The sequence below is a fragment of the Momordica charantia genome, assembly GCF_013281855.1.
Source record: "Momordica charantia cultivar OHB3-1 chromosome 6 unlocalized genomic scaffold, Mcharantia_2.0 BLBB01000006.1, whole genome shotgun sequence".
NCBI classification, from domain to species: domain Eukaryota; kingdom Viridiplantae; phylum Streptophyta; class Magnoliopsida; order Cucurbitales; family Cucurbitaceae; genus Momordica; species Momordica charantia.
In genome coordinates this window covers 21,524,400-21,550,063 of record NW_028275164.1, presented here as the reverse complement: position 1 = coordinate 21,550,063, position 25,664 = coordinate 21,524,400, and the positions used below count along the sequence as shown (strand labels likewise).

Genomic DNA, 25,664 nt, shown 5'->3' with positions numbered 1-25,664 from the left:
TTTAAAAAAAATAGTAAAGCAGGAGAAACAATAGAAGAAGGGGACGAGCTATTCTTGCGGGAGGTCGACAGGGCTGCTAGTTCCAACGTCGGCATCAGCGACTACGGCGGCCTCAGTAGCCCCAGCCTCCTGATTGACATCAGTGGGGCGGTCGGCCCAGATAGACTCGTACTCCAGCTCGACGGCGGCAATGGCCTCCTTCGGACAAGAGGTGTCGAGCTTGTTGAGGGCATAGAAGAAGTCCCTCTCCGCTAAATCGCGAGCTAGACCGTCGAACTCAGGGAACTCCTTTATTTTCTTCTCCAAATAAGCCCAGCTGGCCAGATTCTGCTGAGCTTCGTTCCAGCCCTTCTCCGCAATCTCAGCTCGGCCCCGGGCGTTCTTCAGATCGGTGCGAGCTTGGGCTATCAAGGCCTTCAACCTATCGGCCTCGGCCTCCTTCTCAGCTCGCGCCTGGTCGACCTCGACTTGGAGCTCAGCGATCCTACGCTCATAAGAGGCATTCGTCTCCTCCTCCTTCAGGTCCCGACCTCTGAGCTCCAGGCTCATCATTGATGCCGAGAGGCAGGCGTGGTAGTGCAGCTGCAAAGGCCAGAGGTTAGGGTAGGAAGATTAAAGAAAGAGAAGAAAGGTAGAGTGAGAACAAGCTTACCTCGGCAGCAAGAGCTACAGTCTTCCTTACCGCCTCCATCGGGTCTTCGGGCACCCGAACAGCTCGTTCTACTCGGCGAGAGCTGAAGGACCTCACCTTTGTCGCAGCCTCGTGGATGCTGAGGCGGGAGAAGACGAGCTTAAAGAGGAGCGGAAGCTCGTTGCAGTGTTGCTCTGATTCTTTCGCTTGGCAGCTTGTTGACCGTCGGCCTATTGGCGGCTGGTTGATCTTGATCCACCTATTTGGCGGCTTGTGGATCGTGATCGGCCTGGATCTTGATCAGCCTATTGACGGTTTGTGGATCTTAATCGACCTATTGGCGATTTTGTTGAGGTTGATCGACCTATTAATGGCTTGTTGAACTTGATCGACCTATTGACGGCTATATCATCAATCGGTTATTTTTTTCCTTTTTTTATTATGAAAAAGACTTACCTACGTGGCAATCCTTTCTCATTTCTAAGAAACTCTATTGTATACAAATTTAAAAGGAGGAAAAATTGGTTTCAATTTTTTAAAATATAATGTAAGAAGATGTTTGGTCAAATACATTTTTTAACCCCTTGAGTGATTTTTTTTTTAATTTATCCATATTAAAAAAAGTTTCTTTTTTATCACCACCTCTGTTATCTCTCACCTTTCCACTTTGATTGACTCATCTACGAACTCCAAGTCTTTATAATTTACTTGAACTTTGAGGCAACTAACTAATTATGAATTTCTGTGATATGTATAAACCTAATTCTCGAAAATTATATTTGATTTTTGGTTCAAAACTCATGGAAATTGAAAATCAAAGTCTTCCTGTTAATTTTGTCATATAATTGTGTATCGACGAGGATGAAGGTAGAGATAGCAACAACATAGGGAACATGTGCTTGTAAAAATAATCATGCTTTAAAATTGGAGAGATGTTAGACACTAATATAATGTTTTCGAAATACTATAATACTTATTATGAGTCTTGAGTTTGATAGAGTTCTTAGATTTTCTTTCCTCATATTCACAAGATTAAACAAAAGAAAATAGGATAATTATCGCCAGTCATTTAGTTTAATTGGTGTGTAGTAAGAAGTAAGATTTAGTTTAATTCTAGCCCATCTGGATCAATAAGTTACCTTCGATAGGTTAAATACTCCCTTCTATTTAGTTTTGTGTTTAGCTATTTTATTTGGTTCTTTTATCTTTATCTTCTTTCCATATTAACTGGACTAAATATATGTTTTAGAGGAAATATTTTGATATTTTTTCAATTTAATTTTTTATTATTTAAAATATTTCAATTTAGTCGCGAAGGGAGAAAGGTTTTGTTGGATTTAAAGGTGTGAAAGAAAGTGTAAGAAACTTATTCACATATATACGTTGTGAATATGTTTGTGGTTTTGTTTCTTTTAATATTAAATTTGGAGTTATTTATTTAAATGAAAAAGTTGTTTCTTTATTTTGTTAATTTGTAAATTTATATATGTTAAATTTACATATGTAACATATGCAAAAAGGTTACCTATGTGTTTAATTTTGTGTGATAGGTTACATGTTTGGACGACTATATATAGTTGTGGTTTTGTTTCTTTTGAGAAATCCAAGCATACCTCAATTGAGTATTCTCCTTCTCTCACAAGATTCTCTCTTCTTTTTGAGTTCTTGTTTTTGTTTGTGTTGAGAGCAATTGTCTAAGAGTTCTGCCAAATCCGAGTAGTTCGAGGTTACTGTTTTACCGGAGTTAGTCGTTGTATCATACTGAGACGATCGCTGTAGTCTGCTAGCAACTTGTTCAGAGCGAATAATTGACTTCAGATCAACGCTATTGAAGCGTGTCTCGACTAATTTAATCAAGTTTGTGGTGTTCATCAAGTTGTCCGAATTTGTATTGTTGTAGCCTGTTATGTTGTAATCTGTTTACCAGTGTTATTCAATTTACATATACAACGTATATTTACTCAACACGTTTAAATTCTTGAACTAGAAAATTTAGAAGTTGGAAAAAATTTTGATTTTTCTTCTTTTGCTTTGTTTGATACCGGATTTCATTTCAAATGAATTCCACTGTTTGGTAGCACATGATTTTGAATGAAAATTTCAAATCCTATTTTTACTTAAAAAAATTTCCAGATCAAAATGTTCGGATTTTGCAGGATTTGATAAACTTTCGAAGTAAATTACCTATTTAACCTCATCATATTTTAATTTCTAATTAATCAGTAAAATTTTTATTTTCTTTTTGTTTCCAGTGAACATCCAAACAAAGAAATCTAATTTAACTCATTTCAAATCATTCTTGCTCCAAACAAGATAAAGAATGTAAAATCAATTCTCGGATTTCAAATCACCGTATTTAAAATCGTTTCATCAACTTTCTTGACACCAAACAGAGTGTAAAGTAGCTTAATTTATTTTCTAAAATTTTGTTAACTCACCGGTGTGTTCTTGATCACATCGCAAGAAGGCAACACATGCTACAATTGTCAATATACACCATCACAAGAGTTGAATAACAAGAGAAGAACTACAAGTAAACATTCTTCCAACTTTTAAGATACGACATATAAAATAAAGAGAGATATAACCTCATTTTTATAAGTTCTTGCCTATGCACTTGAGAATGTTACGTCAAAAAGATCGATATTCTTCGTCGTCATCAAGGGATCGTTGCTTGTTCTTGTGTCACTTAGACGAAAAAATTATAGCCCTGGTGAGATACTGAGTGCACTACACTTCAATGAATAAGAAATTCGACGAGAGAATACCAATATCAGTTTTGTTAGAATTGCATATACCTCATGACTCCATTTATAGGTGTGATGAGGATGCAATCAAATTTTTATTTGTATAGCAGTACACGCACATGTAGGTGCCTCGAAATGCATCGATCTATATTGTCTTTACACTTTTCTTGTGGGTTGGTGTTTGGTCAATGTCTTCTGTTCCAAGATTGGTCTCTCTACGTTGATTGGTCTTTCTATACATAGAGTACCAGTTGTCGTACTTGGAGTAGCTCTTAATAATTTTACACTCTTGGCTTTCCTATACATAGAGTACCAGTTGTATGTATCAGTTGTCGTACTTGTCTTTTAGTTTTCTATCACGTGGTGAATGTATAGCTTAGTGTGCTCAAGTTACTTAATAACATGAAGTGAATTATTTATTATTTATTTTATTTAGGAATTTTATAATTGACCCTCTTTCTTTCTTTCTTTTTTGAGTGATTTGAATTTGTGCGTACCTTTATAATTCCCCCCATTTGAGCTTCTATATGGTACCAAGATTTAAACAAGCGACAAATGGTTGAAACTGGAGCATTTGAAAGAGGCCGCGCGAACGCAGGCCCCCAACTGCCACAAATAATGACGTAGGCTCTGCCACTTTTGGGCAGAACTTAGACGGGCACCCCTCCCCAATGTGCAATGGAGGTCACCAGCCTAGGCCATGAGCCTTCGTGATCGCCCATTGACCCCGTCCAGGTAAGTATGTTGTAACGCTGGCCATGGTGCCCTATTTATAGCACTTTCTGAGTTTCCCTGCCGCCTCCCCCGCCGATGTGGGTCTTTTTTGATCAACAAATTCATTGGCTCATTACCACAGAGAATCAAAACTTGTACATACAATCTGTATTCATTTCAACACTTCAAATTTCTTTCAAAATTCTCTATTTGCACCCTTTACTCTCTGCTTTACGCAATTTTTCATACTATACTTAGTTTGTTGGCGACAATCATAGGTATGGTGCAAGTTTAGTCCCGTTTAAATTAACTTTTTAATTCCTATAATTTTAGCTTAATTTTAATTGGATCTTTTTGGGTCTTGTTTTCTTTTTATTGTAGTTTTTATGATTTAGTTAAAGGGTGCATTGGTGATAAAAACATAAAAGATGAAAAGTGGAGATTCAATCGAAAAACAGAACTGTATTCATGTTTTTTTAATGTTTTCGAATATGTGTTTGGAAACTTGGAGATTGAATATAAATTTTAAAAAAAATTTTAATATGTATTGAGTGAGGTGGTTACCAACTAAATATTTAGTTCAATAAAAGTATTATTAATTAATTGATTAATATATGTGTTATAAATTCTGTATAATTTTTGTTTTACAATATTATATAATTTATAGTAGACTAGTATATTACTTTGTGCTTGTTAGGTAGGATATTTTAATTTGATATTAAACTAAAATCAATAAAAGATTTAAAAAACCAAAAAATTTATATAAATTAATAGAATATTAATGTAACATGAATTTAATGGTAACTAATTGGTGGAAAAATTGAAAAAAAAAAATCTACTGGGGGAAGAACACTTCACTTTTATAGTTTTAGGAGGATGCAAGAGTTATAACACCTTTGAAAATTTTCAATTAAAAATCTATAACTAATTATAATTAAAGTTAAAATATTTAAGAGTGAAATATAAAAACTTTTCCATTCAACATTTTTAAATTTCATATATTAATCAATTTAATGATACATTTAAACTCTCTTGTTGATGCATAAATTTGACTCTCTAGTATTCTTCCAAATTTGCACCAATATTCTAGAATACTAGAAATCGACGTGACCTGCAAAACCAAAATAATACTAAGACCTCTGTCGCTCCTGACACACGGACTCCGATGCTTAAGTTAGTATTGAAATAGTCGAGAGTAGAGAGTAGGGTATTTAGGCGTACCTTTAGGGTTTGACTTACTTCCCTATTTAATCTTGATCCTTCTAGGGATTGTGGAATTCGAATTCTAATACATCTACGAACTCTAGGCCAACATATCTTATTATAGGTATGTCGTCGGATCAAAAGTTGGGACGCGATGGGCTCGGACCGGCATGCATCGTGGTCAAGTCGGGTCTTCTAGAGTTCTCGGCCAAGGGGCCGAGAACTGCTCCGCGCCAAGAAGGTCTCGACGACGAGCCCTGATCAACGTCGATCACTAGTCGGTCGGGGGAGCTGGCTTGGGTTGCCGAGCACTGACCCCCTTTTTGGTTCATGCCTTCTCTTGGCTCTTCCCTGATCTTCTCTCGCTTAGTTGGATCTTCTCTTTCTCCCTGTAACATCATTTATTTAAAGTTAATTTTTCAACAATTATATTTTACTTAATAAAAATCTTATTGAATTTGTAGTCTAATTGTATTATGAACTTATCAAAGTTTTTAGAAAATAAATATTCATAATATTTCACATTCAAATTAATTGTACTGATTTGAATCCATATTATATTCATTTGTGTATTTAATTAATAACTATAGTAGATTGTTATAGTTAAAAAGTTATTTGTGTTATAGTTAAAAAGTTATTTTTAGTCTACTTTTAATTTAATTGTATTAATTTTAATGAGTTCTTATTAATTTATGACTACTGATAGATACACTTTAGAAATTAAATTAAATATATTATCAATTAATTTAATAATATTTTAAAATTAGCTTAAAATAATTTTTGTTTATTTTAAAGAAAACATTTCTACAAAAGTTAAAAGATTATTTTTTAGCTAATTTTTTAGAATATGTCATGTTCATTAAAAAAAATTCAAGAAATAAAGATAATAACATTATTTCCCATATGTTTGTAGGAGAGAAAATTGATTAAGAACTATGTTATACAAATAAATTATAAATTATATATGGTGAGGGCAAGCCCGAGTAAGACACGTGTCAAATTTCGAAAGCGACACAGCAATGCATGGGACCACAAACTATTACGCACTCTACGCAAGCAGACGAGTGTGTCGTCATCTTTGCTGTAAGACAAAGACCCCGAGCATCCACAGACTGTAGGTAACAGGCCTGCGAATGGAGGCACCACCCACTGATTGTCGGGGGCACACACTCCACCATTAGGGCTTCGTACAACTCGATGCATCCCTTCCGTCTCAACAGTTGTCCTTCCTGGTCTGCCATCCATGCAAATAAAAGGGAAGGACTCCCACCTTAAAAAAGAAGTGAAAAATCGTCATTGAAACCTTAAAGGTGTCGACTCCTATTTTCTGGACTCCGATTACTGACTTGAGCATTGGAGTGTATTAGGCGGAACATAGCACCGACATCGCATTTTCTGCACCCTCATTTCCTCCTTTGCGAAAGCACTCATCCGAGGGACATGTGGAACTCTTCGAAATTTGCCGTCAACAAAATATATATATATATATATATATATATATATATAACTAAATAAATTACAACTATACAAAAACTTTTAAAATAAAAATAATAAGAATATTAATTATGAAACAATTTATAAACATTTATGGAATAGATTGATACTTTTATTTCAAAATAATATTTAAGATTGTCCACCTTTGATTGATATTTGAGATCAAATCACTCTATAGGTTTCAATGACATCTAATTGTAGGACGACGCTACTTTGTCACTCCTATAAATCGAAATATTCAATGTAATAAGCTATTGTGCAATATAATGCTACTTTTTTTCTAGAAAAAAAGAAAATGGAATCATAAACAAAAGAAAGAGGAACAAACTCCTCTTGCACAAAGGAAGAAATATAGTCCTTTGGCCAATTTTCAAGCAAGAGACACAATGATCTCCCATCTTCAACACTAATAGAGTCAAAACAACTATCACATCGACCTTCCAATAGAGTGTGCAATATAACATTACTAAATCTATAAAATTTAGAAGAAATTAAGAGATGAAAAGAAGTAAACTAAGAAAAAGAGTAAAATTATTGTAGAAAAAGTTAGAGGGAACCTCCATATATATACACATGTGTGTATATATATACATAGATAAGTTGGAAATCTTTTGATATTCCAACATTCCATTATTAATTCTAATTAAATATAAAATCATAAATGGTTAAATATAAATATGTCAAGCTTTTCATATTCATACCTTCCACATTATTATTAATTAAAGTTATTAAAAATTAAAAATGACATGTTTAGTAAATTTAAAAATTAATAAAGGGACATAATGATAAAAAAAAAAATATTTTTCGAGATAGTAGCATTTTAATATATTGATCTGCATTTGAATGCACAAAGTATTTTTAATTTAATTATTTTATAATAACACAAATAAAAGAAAAAAGATAATACCACCAAAAGTAAAAAAATAAATAAATAATAAACAAAGATAATGAGGGAAGGAAGTTCCCCATTATATATATATAGGGAAAAGACAATTCTAGCTCTCCACAGTCCATCCGCCCGAAGGTCCAGATCGCGTGAAGGCAAAATGACTAAGTGTTTGAGTGCGTCTAGGTAAACGCACCTGTCAAATGACCTTCCAACAACCATTTATTACTACTTGGGAGCAAATTCACTCCATGTCACCACTCAAACGTAGAATAGATTGATATTTGAACAAGTTAGCACTCATCTAACCTCTATAAATGCACCTTCGCTCCTCCCAACTAAGTATGAAAATCATTTGTCTAGCTCATATCCAAGACTAACTTGAGCGTCAGAATGCTCTACCTGTTTTTGTAGGTTTTCTTTCTCTAGCTAGCTCTACATCAACTCATAGAGAGACGTTCCCTCTTGAGCTCGCTCGCTAGTAACTTGCTTGAACCTAGCACACATCATCCCACACTTGACAAATTTTGGCATCAACACTATACACTGAGCCAGTGAGCCTAACACATGGAAATAAACTAGATATCTTATAAAAATACTTTTGATAGTTATCTAAAACATTTCATTCTGGTTCCAAAATAAAATAAGTTCTTTTTTTTCAAAAAAAAAAAAAATAATGTATTGGCTGAGGTTCAAACTATGGTGGCCAACTACTCAGAATTTAAAATCTTATTATTTGTGAGATGTGTTGGGATATTCACAGATATTTTTGAAAAATACTAATAGGAAAGTGTTTCATTCATAAACACTACACTCGAAACATTCTCACACAATCTAATGAGGCAGAGTCCAACCAAAGAAAAAAAAAAAATACACCGCACATAAATGGAAGGTCGGAGAAGAATCGAAGGATCTTTAAAAGAAATTTTTCTTATGATCATATCCCTACAAAAAAATTCATGATACTACATAAAACCAAATCTGCAAATGTAGATAAACTCCAAAATCCCAACCCATTATGACAGCAAAGGTACTGATATCAAACGTTTCATATGTCTTATGTTTTCCATTTCCTATGCTAAACAGTTTTTGGAGTGAGAATTTGACAGCAATATCACTAAACTTGATAGCATACATCGACCCTAAGGTCAGACGTAAAATGCAAATGAACCAGAGATACAACACTATAACGTTGTAATTGGATAACTAATTTATTAGCACTGTGATGAATATTAGTGTGTTAATCGGAATGACTGATCTCTAAAGAATTGCTAATTTTTATAAAACAAAGTACTTTTAGGATGTTTGGGAGTGATTTTGACGTACCAAAATCATTTTTCCATTGTCAAAACCATTTTTCTTTTCTATTGATCATATTTAGCAAATTAAATATTGACTTTAGGAAAATTTTAAAATCACTTTAAACCATTACTAATAAATTATACTTAAATCTATTTTTTTAAAATTATTAATTCTAACGTCACCCCCAAATACCCCTTCAATATATTTTCCTCGGTGATTTTAGAGAAATGGTATAGGTAGAATGTAAGGACCAATCAACTGTCTCTTGTAATTCTTATCTTATTTTTGAAAAGAAGTGTTCAACTTCTCCAACTAAAAGATATGCAAAACTTACTAGCCATTTGCAATATTTTATGGTCTTCAGTTGACAAGAGGATGAACTATTTCAGCCACAATTCCTTATATATTCTTTCTACTTTCTGACATGGAACTACATTACATAATATATGATGGTTGCCTCCCTTTTCTTCACTTCCAACCAAATTTAGCTGAAGTCGTTACTAATGGATTACACAGTTTCAAGTCAAGGGCGGCCAACAAACATCGAAGAGAGTAAAGAAAGCATTATAAAATAGCAGAAGCAGATCAAGATAATACCTGAACGATACGATACGATTCCACAGCGGCAAATGGTTGAAACTGGGGCATTTGGAAGGGGCCGCGCGAACGCAGGCCCCCACTACCACAAATTACGACGTAGGCTCTGCCACTTTTGGGCAGACCTTAGGCGGGCACCCCTCCCCAAATGTGCAATGGAGGTCACCATCCTAGGCCATGGGCCTCATTGATCGCCCATTGACCCCGTCCAGGTAAGTATGTTTAAAGGCTCGCCATGGTCTCCTATTTATAGCAGATTGTGAGGTCTCATCCCATGTACTTTGCCGATGTGGGTCTTCTCACTCACTCACCTCTTTCACTTCTTTGACACATTATGAAATTAGTTTATTGGCTTCGATTTTGAGGTAAATAACTAATGTTGGGCCTGGGATGATAAATTTATGTGATGAATTAAGTTTCGTATGCTTTTGAAAAAATTACTTATTTAAGTGGCTAGCTTATTATACGAGTACTTGAAAAGGAATAAAATACCCTTTTTTTTTATAATTAGAATTTCAGATTTGTTTTTCTAAATCTAGGAGCACCCACACCTACCCAAGACCAACATTCTAGAGACATCAAATATTTTTTATATTAAGCTCACTAAAATATTTGAACGTGAAGAATAGAGACCTCAATTTCTTAACAATTGAGTGCTTTTTTGGAGGTTGATAAAATTAGTTAACTTTTTAGGTTTTTTTAATAGGATTTCTTTGACCACTTTTAGAAGAATCATTGAAATTGTTCAAAAGTATTTTTTTACAGTTCTTTAAAATTTTAGCTAACCATTACAATTTTAAAAAAAAAAAAACCTTTTTTATCATCCCTAAGGATTTCAATAGGCATGCTAGATACAAACTTAATTTGTGGCCGAATACACACTTGGGTGTTTGGTTCCCGTTTTAAAATGAGGAGTAGGACTTATTAAGACAAATCCACGTTTTCTTCACAGTTTTATAAACCTGAGTTTGTTACCGTAAATAGTAAATACTATTTCACCCTCATGTTTGCTACAGTAAATACTATTCCATTATCCAAGTTACTACACTACTTTATTCCTACTCCCCAAGTTGCTACGATGTATATTTTGTATTTATTCTTTATTCTAAAATGTATTAATTTTTTAATTAAATATATTAAATAAATAAGGAAATCAATTTAATTAAAATTAAATGTAATAAATAATTAATTTATATATCGACAACTTTTTCTCCAATTTTTTTTTCAAATGATTTAAGAAAAATCTATTTTTTTTGTTCTTGGTATCTATTTCTAGCTGTATTTTTTTCCATTTTATTTCTACCATTTTTATTTACTTTTTGTTATAACTATCACATTGGTAGAAGACGTTATAATTGTGTATAATTATTTATTTTAATTTTATATCTTCTTTTTAACTTATGAAGTTAATAGTTTTTAAACATTTAAAAGATTTTCATTTGTAATAAAATGTAATTGTTATATTGTCTAATAAAAATAAGTAAAATTTAATCATAATGTTGATGATAATTAAGTAATCATTTTTTTTAATAATTTAGTAATCAAATTTTCTTAAGATAGTAAATAATGAAAAACTAAATAAATTGTTGGTAACATTTTCTATACAGTAAGATTTATGTCGAATAAATTTGTATATTCTTGTTTAGACTTTGATTAATAATTTTAAGTATTTTAATAGATCATTGAATATTTATTTTAAAAATTAATCCTTGGAAAAAAAAATTGATGGACAAATATATTAAAAATATTTTATTTATCCTTAAAATAGTATTTCATAAATCAATTAAACAATTAGTTTATAAATTATATTTTTTAAAAGAAAATTAAAATTTCGAACGCAAGTTTAATAAAGACAGTTTAACAAAATACAAAAAACAGACCTAACAAACCCAATTTAACATCTACCAAACACAGACTTAACAAACTCAGACTTAATAAACCTATTTACTGCACCAACCAAACACAGACTTAACAAACTCAAGCTTAACAAACTTAGACTTAACAAACTCAAACTTAATAAATCATGGCAAGAAAACGAAACAAACATCCCCTAATGGTTTGTTGATAAACTTAATCAGTGTGGTAATAAGCATAATCAGTGTGGTAGGAGATAGTAAATAGGATAAAACATAAATAGAAAGAATAAACTTCAAAAAAGAAAAAAAAAATAGAGGGACACTAGTATAGCATTTGTCAATACCTTCTCATGCTCAGGGGCAGTTACAAATCTTGAGCTTGATAGAGCTAAATTAGTTTTATTTTAATGAAGTTAATTTTATTAACTTTTTTTTTTAATTTAAGATTTCAGAAACAAGAAATTAGTTTCAAAAACATTTTAATTTTATTTTCAATAAAAAGACAAAAAAATGAGAAACAATTATCGAAAACATTTTTTTAATGTATAAAAAGAAAAATAGAAATTAGTGATAAAAAAAATGTCACCAATCGATCCAATGGTTCTCTGCTCCACAATACATACAATTGATATCCATTTTTCTCTTTTGAAAAAATACGCAAATTTGATAATAATTTCTTATTTTTACGAAACATTATCAACTTTATTAGTATAAAGTTTAGAAACAAAAAATTCAAGCCCGTTTAGTAACGTTATCGTTTCCTAATTCTTGATAACCAATCTCATTTATCCTTTCTAAATTTTAAGAAATGTTTCCGAAAAAGGGACCAATTTTGGAAACTATAGTTTTGTTTGCTTCGTTTCTTACCTTGATTTGATTACCTTCTCCCAAGACTAGCCCTCGATTCTGGCATAATCCAAATATTAGTTTTTTTCCTCTCTCTCATATTCTTTATTTAAAGCTATTTTTTTTCTTAAATAAAAAGTTTTATATTTTTCAAATAAAAAATATTTTTAAATTTTATTATTTATTTAAACTAATAATTTATACTGTTATAAATTGTAAATTGTATTTTCTTTAATAAATCATAAATTTGTTTTTTCTTTTTTAATATTTAGCATTTTTTAATTTAAAATATTTTGAAAATCTATTATTTATTTAAAACCAGTATATTTTCTTACTCAAAAAGTTTCCTATTTTTCAAATAAAAAAATTATTTTTTATTTAAAGCTAATAATTTATACTTTTATATGGTAAATTATATTTTCTTTAAGAAATCATAAATTTGATTTTTTTTAATATTTAATATTTTAAATTTAAAATATTTTGAAAATTTATTCTTTATCTAAAATAACCATTGTATTTTCTTAACCAAAAAAATTTCTATTTCTCAAATTAAAAATATTTTGAAAATATTTTGAATTTAAAATGGTGCTCATACCTAACTTGAAATGAAAATCTCAAAAGGCTAAATTCAGTCATCATATACCTAATATAATGTGTGAAACAACCTCATCCCAAGACTTTAGATAAAACTAAGCCATAGATGTCATATATTCAGCCATAGCAAAAGGCAAAAATACCTCTACTTAATATGTTCATTAAAAAACTCTTAAATAAAAGTGTATTATAATTTGAAATTCTAGGCGGTTCATATCACTTGTTAAGGACAAAGTTATGGTGGTACCGAATGAAAAACAATATTAATTAGAGAAAGGATTAACTTTAAAAACTCTTACATGTTTTCATATTATTGAGTGGCATCAACCAAATCAGGTGTGTTGTAACGACTTGGCTCTTTTGGACGTAGATTGGCTAGGGAAATTATTATAAGCATGCTTTCAGCATTTTCAATCATTGAGAAAAAACAATATAGAAAAATAATAATAACTCAAAACATAATAATAAAACAATAAAAAACCTTTATTCAGGATCTCATAAAAAATTTACATTAATCATGATAGTAAAATAAATAACTTTAAACAAATAATTGAATTAAAAAGATGAAGACTAACATGAAAGCGAAATTCATACCACAGCTGGCAGACAACCTAATTATTTCCCTTTTAACTATACTTGAAGAAAAAAAGTAAAGGAAAGGGGGTGAGTATTAAAAATACTCCATAAGTAGCTATGCTAATAAGGTAAAAGATGAATACACACACATTGCCATGATGTACAATGTCATAAAATATGTGGAACAAAAATCTTTCTAGATAGTCATAGCTCACATGGACAGAGTGGACAATTAACTCATCTCAAAATTTTTTGGTCAACTCCATTGAGATGCTTCCCAGGTTCCATGCAATACCTCAACTCCAACTGATGATAGTCGGTGTCCAGTGAGCACAGACAGGCATCACCAAACAAAGCACCCCTCTTCAAATAGGATGTAAACACTACAACAAATATCACATAGGATAGCATCTAAAAACCTCTATAGTTGACTTTCCATAGTATTTTCGAAACATCGTGGTAGTTGATGTTATTGAAAGTGTTTCATTTTTCATAGCATTTTTTCAATGCTATAAAAAGCTGACTTTTAATTGCATAATTTTAATGTTATAAAAACTGATAGCTTTGTAAAAACGCTATTATAAACGTTTTATAGCTAGAAAAAAATGCTATGAAAGGGAATATATAGCTTTAAACAATGTTGTAGTAAGCATTCCATAGCATTTTCAAGCTTGCTTCTAGGCAAGAAGTCAATAACAATGGTATGTTTGATTCAAGTTTAAAATGACAAAAAAATAGGAAGAAAATTTGATACCTACCTTCAATCCAAAACATTGTAGAAATCAATAAGCTTCATTAGTGGAGGTTAGAAAAATCAGCCAAAGAAGATGACGAATGTACTGGCGATAGTGTTTGGAGAGAAATTTTCATAGGCTCAGCTAGGTACGAACGATGTCTTTAGTACTGATCTGGAAGAAAGGTCAAAACTTGTGCATCGTTGTGTGGAGGACGAGCATAGAGAGTCGAACAAGTCTCCTTGCACTAGATCTTGATTGGTGTTTGGGAACTACTCCGTGCCGATACTAGAAAACATGGCTGAGGGAGGAATGTTGTGTGCTGCATAAGAAATGAAGAATACTCATTTGAAAAAATTAAGTGAAAGAAGAGAAAATTGATGTTTGTATTGAAAGAGATTTGGGAAGATAGGAGGAAGATTGTAGAGAATGGTCAAGAGAGTTAAGAAAATGGGCAAAAGATTGAAAAGAGGAGTTGAGAACGGTGTCAAAGATTTTAAGATAGAAACAAGGGTTACATTTGCCACCATATTTTTGTTTAGCACTTTTTTTTTTCTTTTTTAAAGATCACCGCCTATCTTTTTAATAGCATAATTTACCCAAATACTATAATTATATGCTATAGAAACTAATATTTGTTGCGGTGACATAACATGGTTGCAAACTCCATTTATACTTGGTGGGCTTTTTTGAAACCAAAACCCCATCAAATGATAGTTGGTATCCATTCAATGGTAAGTTCACCCACCAATTACAATCACGAATTTCGTGTATATTAACATGGTAAGAAGAGGGTACTTACCATTCTTTTTTTTTTTTTTGAAACAGTACAACAAAAGAATTAGTAAGTGTCAACAAACAATAAATCAACTAGCCACGTGGGGCATGTCAAAACTCAAGAAGATGAAACGTTCTCCTTGCATGCCTTCTTTGCCAAACCGTGCGCCACACTATTTGCCTTCCTTGAAATGTGCCTAAACCCTTCAACTTGCAGGGTTTCCACCTCTCTCCAGATATCTTCAACAACCAGATCAGCAACTTCTGTGAGTTCCATGGCGGATTTCTTGATGAGATTCACAACTTCTAAGCAATCTTATTCCACCGCAATTTTGATTTCAATTCCACGGTTAGGTAGTCGATTCAACGCTTTAAGCCCCTCTAATATTGCTAGGCCTTCCAGAGCTTTGATGTGCCATTTCCTTTGTAGGTGAAGACACCCCGCCATGATGAATCGTGCCTCCGAGTCACAAACTACCCAACCAATTCCACCTGCATTTCACGCCTCCACCCATGTAGCGTCAGAGTTGATTTTCCACTGTTGATGCTCCAGAGGGGTCCAGTCAGAGGAGCTCGGAAATTCCTTGACCTCCTTGAACAGGTTCCTCTCGATACCATTTGTAAACTCATTTAATTTGCTTTCAATGAGGATTATAAGCTTCTGTAGGCATGCCTGCTTGTTTGCGCTATGGACAATCTGATTTCTGTACGTCCAAATACACCATAGGATAATTAATACAGCCTGCCTTTTGATGTAATCTGTGTCGCTCAAATCTAGTCGAAATAGTCCAAATCCGTCCACTCTATCCTGTCAAAATAAAACGAGCCAACATTAAAATCTAAATAAATTACCCAAAAATCTCGAACAAAGTTACACTTCCAGAACAGATGAGTGGTTGTCTCTTCTCTCCCGACAGAACAGGCACCCTTTTTTTAGTTATAATTCCTTTAGAACTGAGGTTGGGATGATATCTAGGATAATCTTCCAACAACAAAGCAAAATCTTTGGAGGAACTGGAACTTTCCAAAACCTCTTCCACCATTTACTCATTGTCTCAAAATTTGATGATGAAGCTGAATTGGGGTCATGAGCTTTGAGTTCCAGTCTATAGGCATTTTTAACCTTAAAAAGACCTGTTTTTGTCGAAACCCAAGGTGATCTCATCGTTAGTGCTAGACTTGCTTAGAGGAATATTAAGAATCATGTCAACCTCATCCTCCTGAAAACCATTCCTTATTGCCTCTTCCTTCCACACCCCGGGTTCCCTTATTAACTCAGCAACCTTTGAGTTAGACAAGGAACTATGCACATTGGTAGGCTTAAAGTTTCCCGTTCTTGACAGCCATGGGTCCTCTGCAATGTTCACATCAAGACCCGATCCTATCCTCCACCTATAGCCTTTCCTGAAAAGGTCACGACCCCACAGAATACTATGCCAAACAAGAAGGGTTGTTTCCCATCTTAGATTTAATAAAGCATTGGTCAGGAAAATAACGCCCCTTAAGAGTTTGTTAGAAGGTCGTCATGAAATTTCTTCGTCGCTAAAATCGTCATTAGAAGGCCGTCGTAAAAGGTTTTTGGTGACAAATTGTTGGCGACGAAATGAATTTCGTCGCCATATGTCATTTTTGGCGCCGAGAACTATTTCAACATGTAATCTGTATAATCTGTATTCATTTCAACATGTCAAATTTCTTTTTGATTCAAGGTCAAAATTCTCGTTTTTCTTTAGGGAATTTTTTACTCCTATAGTTACTTTGTTGGTGACAATCATACGTTTGGTGCAAGTTTAGTCTAGTTTAAATTAACTTTTCAATTCCTATAATTAATTTTAATTAGATTTTTGGGGTCTTAAAATTTTTCTATTATAGTTTTTATAATTTAGTTAAGGGTGCGTTTTGTTGGTGATAAAAAAACCTACGTTTGAAAAGTAAGGATAACTGTATTTATGTGTTTAGTGTTTTTGAATATGAGTTTGGAGACTTGGAAATTGAATATAAATTTAAAAAATTATTCAATGTGTGTTTAATAATGTAATTAACTAAAATATAATTAATTAATTAATTAATATATATGTGATAAATTTTGTATATTTATTATTTTATAATATTTATAATTTATAATATATTATGTTTTACATGTTTTAATCTAAAAAAAATGAAATGAGTTTATGACATACTATTCAATGTTTTTATTTTTGTAATATAATTATCCATTTTAAAGTTTGAAATTCAAATATAAAAACATTAAAAATATAAAAATGTTTTTTTCAAAATTTTTACTATGGAAGACAAATATTCACTCAAATCTATAAACAAAACAAGAACAAAATACACATCAACCGAACCATAAATTTTCAAAAACATCAATATCATTTTTAAACCTTTCTAAATATTAATAGTTTCGTATGTGGTATATTTTGATAGATCGAAAAGAGAGCTATTCTTATACTTGATGTTTTTGGAAGCCATTTAATAAGTATTCTTCGTGGAGCTGAAATGGAGGGTTTGTTTTAATTCTCTAGAATTCAAATTTTCCTATTGAGTTTTTGTCCCTTGCTAATTTAATTTACTCATTTGCAAACATGTCATTAATATATTATTATAAATTCTTTCTTGTGTTTTATGTGGGTGCTATTATTCCGAGGAGGCGGCCTTTCTTTTGACCATTGGGTTGTTGATAGGCCGTTTCTTCCTTCTATTCGAGCTTCTTTGAAGTCATTTCCACAGGTTTCGCCTATTTTGAGCTTTTGCTACAACCTCAGAGTGCTTAAGTATGTGTTACGATATTTGGAACCCTCTGGGTGCTATTGAGAAGGGTGTTCAGGAGGCGCGTGCCCGGATGGTGGTTGTCCATACGATGTTGAGTGATCCTTTGTCTGTTTCTACTCAAGAGGACGAGAGGCTGGCAGTGAGGGAGTTCTAGGTCTGGGTCGGGAAAGAGGAGGCGTAGCTTTGTTAGAAGTCTCGGGTCCCATTGCTTTCTCTGGGTGACAAGAATTCTGCTTTCTTTCATCGGAGTGTTTGAGGTCGGGTTGTTCGTAATGAGTTAACTTTGTTGACTGATTCTGCAGGTCAGCGAGTTATTGATCGTTCTAAGATTGCTCAGATGGTGATTCGCTTTTATCTTGATCTGTGGGGTTCTGAACCTGTGGGTTATGTGATTTGAATGATCGGCTCGCTGGTGTCATTGATTTTGTTTGGCCGGCTGATTGTAGTGCAGACTTATGTCGTCTAGTAGTGGGAAGGCTCCTGGTCCTGATGGGTTTTCGTGGGGGTTTTTTAAAGCGTCTTGGAGTATTGTTGGGAATGCTTCTATCGGACAGTGATGCACTTTTTGACACCTTGTTCTTGCCTCCCGGTGTGAATGCAATGTCTATCACGCTTATTCCTAAGGCTCTCAACCCTTTGATTCTGGGGGATTTCTTGTCTATTTCTTACTATAATGTGCTTTATAAGTGCATCACGAAAATTCTGGCTAATCGTTTAATGGTTTGACACCCTACTTTTATTAGCCTATATCAGTCTGCATTTGTGCCGGGACGCCGTATTATAGAAAATATTCTATTGTGTTAGGAGCTTGTGGATGGTCATCATGTGAATAAGGGTATTCTTCGGTGTGTGCTAAAGGTAGATCTCCATAAGGCTTATGACTCTATTCATTGGGACTTTCTCTTTGGCCTTTTGTTGGCTATTGGGACTCTGGCCAGGTTTGTGAATGGATTTAGGCTTGTATTACATCCCTCATGTTTTCGGTCTCTTTGAATGGTACACTTGAGGGGTTATTTCCAAGGCGTCGCAGGTTGCGTCAAGGGGATCCTTTTTCCGCGTATTTTTTTGTTATGGCCATAGAGGTGTTGTCTCAGATGCTGAATAGGCCGCCTACGGGATTCCGATTTCATCTAAAGTGTGATCGTGTTGGTCGACACACTTGTATTTTGCAGATGACTTGATGATTTTCTCACACAGGGATCTGGATTTTTTATCCTTTATTAAGGATGCATTGGCCCCTTTTGGAGATTTGACGGGTCTTGTTGCGAATACTCAGAAGAGCTTGTTTTTCGGGGCGGGTCTTCCTGATGTTGGGGTGGAGTGGTTGGTGGCTTTCTTATGTTTTTCGGTGGGGTCGTTTCCAGTGTGTTATCTAGGGGCTTCAATCTTTCGCGTCGGCTTTCCCATCAAATTGTTAGCCTTTGCTTGAGCGAATTGTCTCTCGTGTTCGGAGTTGGTCGGCTCGGGTGCTTTCTTTTGTTGGCTAGTTATAGCTTATACAGTCGGTTCTGCAGAGTTTTCAGGTCTATTGGGCCAGTGTGTTTATCCTTGCGACTCTGGTTGTTCATGATATTGAGTGGATTCTGCGTTCTTTCTTGTGAAAGGGGTGCGAGGGTGGGTGGTTGGGGTCTAAGGCGGCCTTGTTTGAGGTGTGTATTCCTTTGCAGGAGGGTGGTTTAGGTGTGCATCACTTTGCCTCTTGGAATTTTGCCACTATAATGAAGCTGCTCTAGCTTCTCATTACACCGGCTGGCTCTCTTTAGGTTACTTGGGTGGAAGCTTATATTCTTCAGGGGGATTGTATTTGGACCGTTCATGCTTTGCCTTAGTTCTCTTGGTGTTGGCGGGATATTATTTCTTCCTAGGATGCTTTTTTACCTCTGGTTCGGTTTGCTATTGGATATGGTCAGTGTTGTTTTATGTAGCATGACGCTTAGCTTCTGGGGGTCTAATTTATTCAATGTTTGGTGACCGTATTATATATGATGTTGCAAGTTCGTTCCGGGCGAAGGTTGCCGATTTTCTATTTCTCGATGGCTCATGGCGCTGGCCTCGGGGGTCGACTAATCTTTGAGAACTGGTCTCTGAGGTTTCATCTGTGTAGGTTTTAGTTGGGAGGGTTGACGTGCTCATTTGGATTCCGGTACCGTTAGGTCTCTTCTCGGTGCCGAGTGTGTGAGGTGTGTTGCGACTGGCTCGACCTCCTGTTCTTTGGTTTTTTTTTGTTTGGTTCAGTCATAACATTCCAAAGCTTTCTTTCATTGCTTGGTTGGCGGTGCATGATCGGCTTGCTACGAGAGATCGCTTATGTCGTTGGGACTCTTCCGTTCCTGCTACCTGTATGTTGTATGCTTGCATGGAGTCCCAGGATTATCTATTCTTTGAGTGCTTAGGTTGGTTCTTCTCATCGGGTTTCATATTGGTCTACTGAACTTGCTTAGGTTTGTCACATTAGTGCTAGGAAGTCTCCTCGTCGTCGTGTATGGCGCTTGACATAGACTTCGACTGTTTCTTTTATCTAGAGGGAGCATAATGCTATAGTTCATGTGGGTAGGGTGGGTCGGTCGCCTTCTGTCCTGTTACGTACCTTGAAAGCTAAGGTCTATATCATTGTACTACCTGATCTCAGAGGTGCTGTTTGAGTTATGATCCTATGTTTATCTCGGCCTGAGATTTGTTTTCTTGATTTACTTTTCTTTCTTATTGTTTTGTGTTTGCCCTTTGGATTTTGTGCATTGATCTCGGACTGTAATATCCTCCATTTTTTTTGTTTAATATACTTACCTTTGCAAAAAAATATATTATTATAAATATTGAATTAATTATTAATTAACAAATCTAATAAATTCATAGGATTTAAAATATTAGAATACAAAAATTTTCCTACAACATAAATTTAATTTTTTCTTTAATTATAATTTATACTAGAATTTCAAAAGTTTTTGTAACTTTTTATCCTCTACTACTATAAAGCTTTCTTCCACCATATTTTTCACAACAAAGAGTTTCAATACTTCTTTACTTTTGGTTCCTTCAAAAAATCTCTCAAAAGATTATTCAATATTGAAAACATCTCGAAATGTTGGTGGCAAATTCATTCAGTTGCAAGGATGCATATTCATCAAGTTGTAGGGGATACACGTGTCGAATCTATATATATTGAATACTAGGCTTGCGATGTCACCATTTCATAATTTTATGAAGTTTAATAATAGTATTTGTGGAGCAATTACTAAAAGTGAGCATATGTACTCTAAACTATGAGTATATAGTTAGGATTTTGGATTTTGTTTGTTACTATTGTTTTTTTATTGTTCTTTTATAATTAGTGTATTTTTTTTATTTAGAATGTTTTTATTTTAAGAAATTTTATTCATAATATTTGTTTGGAAGGTAGATCAATTACAAGCTGATATTTTTATTGTTGAAAAAAAATCATGTTAGTTAATACATCAAAAAGTGTTTAATTGGCAACAATAATTTGTATTGGATCTTAAAAGCTAGTGTATAAAACTTTTGGTATTTCATTTCTCAGTAATATAATTTAAAGATTTTTTTTAGTTTTAGACTATACCCTTTCTTCAATTAATAAATTTATAAAACATGTCATATAAAATCAATGCTAAACAGTAAATAAAATCATTAATTATCAATAACAAATTAATTATCAATCCTAGCAATTATATGGAATTTTAAAAGTTGGAATACTAAAAAATTTTTATTATTTTTTTTTAGTACAAACTAAAAGATTAGTTAAGGATTTTCACTAATAAAATTTCAAAAGTTTTAAATCTATAGTCTGTAGTGTATTAAAAAACTATTTTTTATAAATATTTTTAGACTATTTTATCCATTATCAAAATTTAAATTTCCAAAATATGTCATTAACAATATTCATAAACAGTAAATTAATTAATTAAGCCAAAACGAACATAGCTCAGCAGTAATTGGCTGAGGTTGTGAGTTCAATTCCCCACCCTCACATGTTGTATACAAAAAAATAATTAATTAATTAATAATAATAATAATAAATATATAAAATGTAAAAAGGTAGACTATGAAAATATTTGTTGTTCCATTACCCAATAATTTAAAGACTTTTTCATTTAATTTTAATTAAATATTATAGTTTCATAAGATATGGAATTAAAAAAGTTTTGAAATTTTTTTTCCAACCTCCCCTATAAAATAACGTTTTCTTCCACAATTTCTCCACCAATATTTGAATTTCATTTTCTTTCTATTATTAGTCTCTCTCAATTTGTTGCTTTCAAAGTCTTTTTAATCTTGAAATTTGAAGTAGCTCATGGCATGTGTGATATATTTAAGTTGCACGAGATTAGTCAAATCTATATTGAGATCATATAATTTTTGGGATTGGTGGAGCCAAAACGACGTTAGAATGAGCTAGAAATGAGTCGGGATCAAGTCGAGACACGTTTGGATCGAAGTGGGATGAAAAGAAGGGAAGCGAAGCGCTGTAGGCCAGAAGGGCCAAAAGGACAGCGTCGCGATGCTGCAGTGCCGTGATAACTCTCAAGAGAGTTATTCTAGTGTTTATTTGGGTGATTTTATACAAAGAAATGTCAAAGTGTGTCGGTTTTAGCTCTTAAACATCATGAAAGATCTTATAAACCGAACTTCTAGCTAAATGTCCTAGGTCTTGAATGCTTTGGCTAAAAATTGCGCTAAATGCTCTTATTCTGGCTTAAATGCACAGGTTTGGAAACAGAAGATAAAGCATGAAGAATTTAACTTCACATCTGATTGCTTACAGGCGTTCAGCACACTGAAATATGCTCTCACCCATGCTCCGATAATAACAACACCAGATTAGACACCGACTTTTGAACTAATGTGTGATGCTAGCAACTATTACGCCAACAAAACTCTGATAGAAGCATAGATCAATTACACTACCACAAAGAAGGAATTATTAGTAGTGGTGTTCGCATTTGAAAAGTTCAGAGCATATCTGGTGGGATCCAAGGTGACTGTTTACATGGACCATGCAACATTGAAATATCTGCTCACAAAGAAAGACGCTAAACCTCGACTGATTCGCTGGATTTTACTATTGCAAGAGTTTGACATAGAGATCAAGGACAAAAAAGAAACGGAAAATTTGGTTGCTAACCACTTGTCCAGGTTGACTGGTCTAAGGTGCTCCAGGGAACAATCAGAGATTAGAGGGACATTTTCATGGTTTGCTGATCTAGCCAACTATATCGCCAGTGGAATATTGCTAGCTGAATATGAACAAGCAACGGCTGAAGAAGTTTCTGCATGAGAGCAAATTCTACCTTTGGGATGATCCATTCCTTTATAGGATTTGCCAAGACAATATGATAAGAAGGTGTATTGCTAATGCTGAAGCACGCCAGGTGCTGACCAAATGCCATTCAGCTCCTTATGGTGGGCACTCTGGAGGGCACTGCACAACGGCAAAAGTATTCAAGAGTGGATACTTCTGGCCCACAATCTTCAAGGACACGTACGAGTTAGTTCAACATTGTAATGAATGCCAAAGGGTTGGAAACGTTTCCAAGACGTCTGAAATGCCTCTCACATACATCTTAGAGATTGAGCTCTTCGATGTCTGGGGCATGGATTTTATAGAAGTCTTCCCTCCGTCCAATGGTCATCTCTTCATTCTGTTAGCAGTTGACTACGTATCAAAATGGGTTGATGCAGTAGCATGCCCCAACAGTGATGCAAAGGTGGTCACCAATTTTTTACACAGGCATATATTTACAAGGTTTCGCACACCTAGAGCCATGATCAGTGACGAAGGCTCCCACTTCATCAACAAAGTTGTAGCATTGCTCCTTGCTAAATACAACATTAGACATAAGGTATCCATAGCTTACCACCCCCAATCAAATGGGCAAGCTGAGATATCCAATAGAGAAATCAAAAGCATTTTGGAGAAAGTAGTAACCACGAATAGAATGGACTGGGCAATGAAGCTAGATGATGCTTTATGGGCTTACCGTACAACATTTAAAATGCCTCTGGGTACTTCTCCGTACAAGTTCATTTTTGGAAAGTCATGCCACCTCCCTTTAGAGCGGTAGCAGGAGACATACGTTGCTTGAATTTGCTGGAGCTTGAGGAGTTTCGAAGAGACGTATACGAAAATGCCAAATATATAAAGAAAAGACAAAGTGATGACATAATGTGAGATCCAGCCAAGGCAGTTTGAAACGGCCAACAGGTGTTGCTTTACAACTCAAGGTTAAAGCTCTTCCCAGGAAAGCTCAAGTCTAGATGGTCTATGTCCATTTTTTGTGTCACATGTATACCCTCATGGAGCCATTAAGGTGCAAGAAATTGATTTAGGAAAAGAATTTACGGTGAACGGGCAGAGGCTGAAGCATTTCTATGGCAAGAATGTGGTGAGAAATGTCGGAGCCCACCACTTCGTCATAGACTGAGCATAATCAAAGAAGGAATAACAGAGTAGGATTCAGTGCCAAATTATTTTTATGCGCCCACATTTTAATTTTGAGTTTTAGATAGTTTTATTGGTTTATCTTTAATTCTTGCAAGTTAATTTTGTTAATTTTATTTTGCAAGGGGATAAGGTTGAAATCAGGTTTAGAGCGGTTTACAAGAAAAGGTGGGCAACAGTAATGCGGAAGTGATGTCCATGACAAAGACAGAGAAAAATGGCAAGTGGGAGCGCTAAAGCGTGGCAGACATGTAGGTTTGCATTTAAGGCAAATACAGCTACATAATTTGAGGACAGAGGTTAGTAATTATTATGATTTTGGGGCAAAGGAAATAATTATCATGATTTTGGGAGGGATTTTAAAAATTGAAAAATCGTGGGGAAGATTTGTGTTAATTACAAATCTTATTTTTGTCTTTTTAAGACCCACGTTCCCCACCTCCTCTCTCATTCTGTTCCATAACCGCCCCCCCCCCCCCTCCAACCCATTTAAACTTCCCCAAAATTCCTTCCTCTCTCAGTGCAAACCAGCAACCCTAACTTAACCATGCCTATAATCAAACACAAAGCAAACTGGAAGAAGGCGTATAAGCTGGAGATCTCTGCGAGCGAAGGCTCTAGCAATGAATTCCAGGAAGCCAAGGAGACAATCCCGCAGTCGGAAGCTTCAGGCGATCGGAGCCCTGTCCAGCACACTCCGACTAGTTCGTAGCACAATCGCGCTGATTCAGAACTCCCGTCGTCGCCTCCGCCATTCTACAGCTCTCAATACCTTGCTGCCCCACTCAAGCAAGTCCAAGTCGACAACCCTCTACCCTCTGTTGAAATCCCACCGTCGTTCAGCCTCGCAAAATCAACCATTCCTCCCTCCGTCCCAAACACCAAACCGCCCTCCACTTCTGAAAATCTGCCCCCTCTTCCCGCCCAAACGACCGTCTCCCAAACCCTCGCCAACCCCACTCCCATATCCACTATCCACTCACTCATTGTCATTGAGGCGATCCACCTGCCGGTGGTCCCTAAAACCGCATTCGCCGCTAATCATGGCCGTGTACCTATAAAACTAAACGCCCCTTATCCTCCCTACCCAGCCCTAACCCAGCCAAAAAGTAAAAAGCCCCAAAAGTACCTCCACCTCCGCCCGCTAAATCAAAATTGGTAAAGTCCACCCCCATCTGAGGGGAAGCCGCGCAGTATCATGTCTTATGTCTTGCACGTCCTACCGGTGCCTAGCTCCACCAAGCGCATCAACATCATGCCTTCACACTAGGCATCCTTTTAGAAGTTTGTGGACCCAACGGCGCGAGCTTACTACAAAACTATCAAGGGCAGAGGTATTTATGTGGAGAATGGTTTCGTAAAGGCAGACATACCCCGGTTCGTTAAGGAAGGAGCGACAAAGCTGAAGCGGGAGCATTTTTGTGTACCCCATATGCCAGTGCTGACAGAGCTTGTTTGGGAGTTCTACTCAAACTTTGATG

At 34.7% G+C, this 25,664-nt stretch overlaps 1 long non-coding RNA gene and 2 other non-coding genes across 3 annotated transcripts; all 3 read right to left on the bottom strand.

Moving 5' to 3' along the window:
- Nucleotides 1–3,955: 3,955 nt before the first annotated feature.
- On the bottom strand, nucleotides 3,956–4,121 carry LOC148210928 (U1 spliceosomal RNA). The gene has a single exon (XR_015792041.1). It is a non-coding gene; the product is annotated as a U1 spliceosomal RNA (small nuclear RNA).
- Nucleotides 4,122–6,233: 2,112 nt separating this feature from the next.
- On the bottom strand, nucleotides 6,234–9,777 carry LOC111022541 (uncharacterized). The gene is made up of 3 exons (XR_015791753.1): nucleotides 9,575–9,777; nucleotides 6,642–6,745; nucleotides 6,234–6,565 (listed from the first exon to the last, which is right to left on the bottom strand). It is a non-coding gene; the product is annotated as an uncharacterized LOC111022541 (long non-coding RNA).
- LOC148210927 (U1 spliceosomal RNA) lies at nucleotides 9,629–9,794 on the bottom strand. Its single transcript, XR_015792008.1, has one exon. It is a non-coding gene; the product is annotated as a U1 spliceosomal RNA (small nuclear RNA).
- Between the last annotated feature and the right edge of the window lie 15,870 nt (nucleotides 9,795–25,664).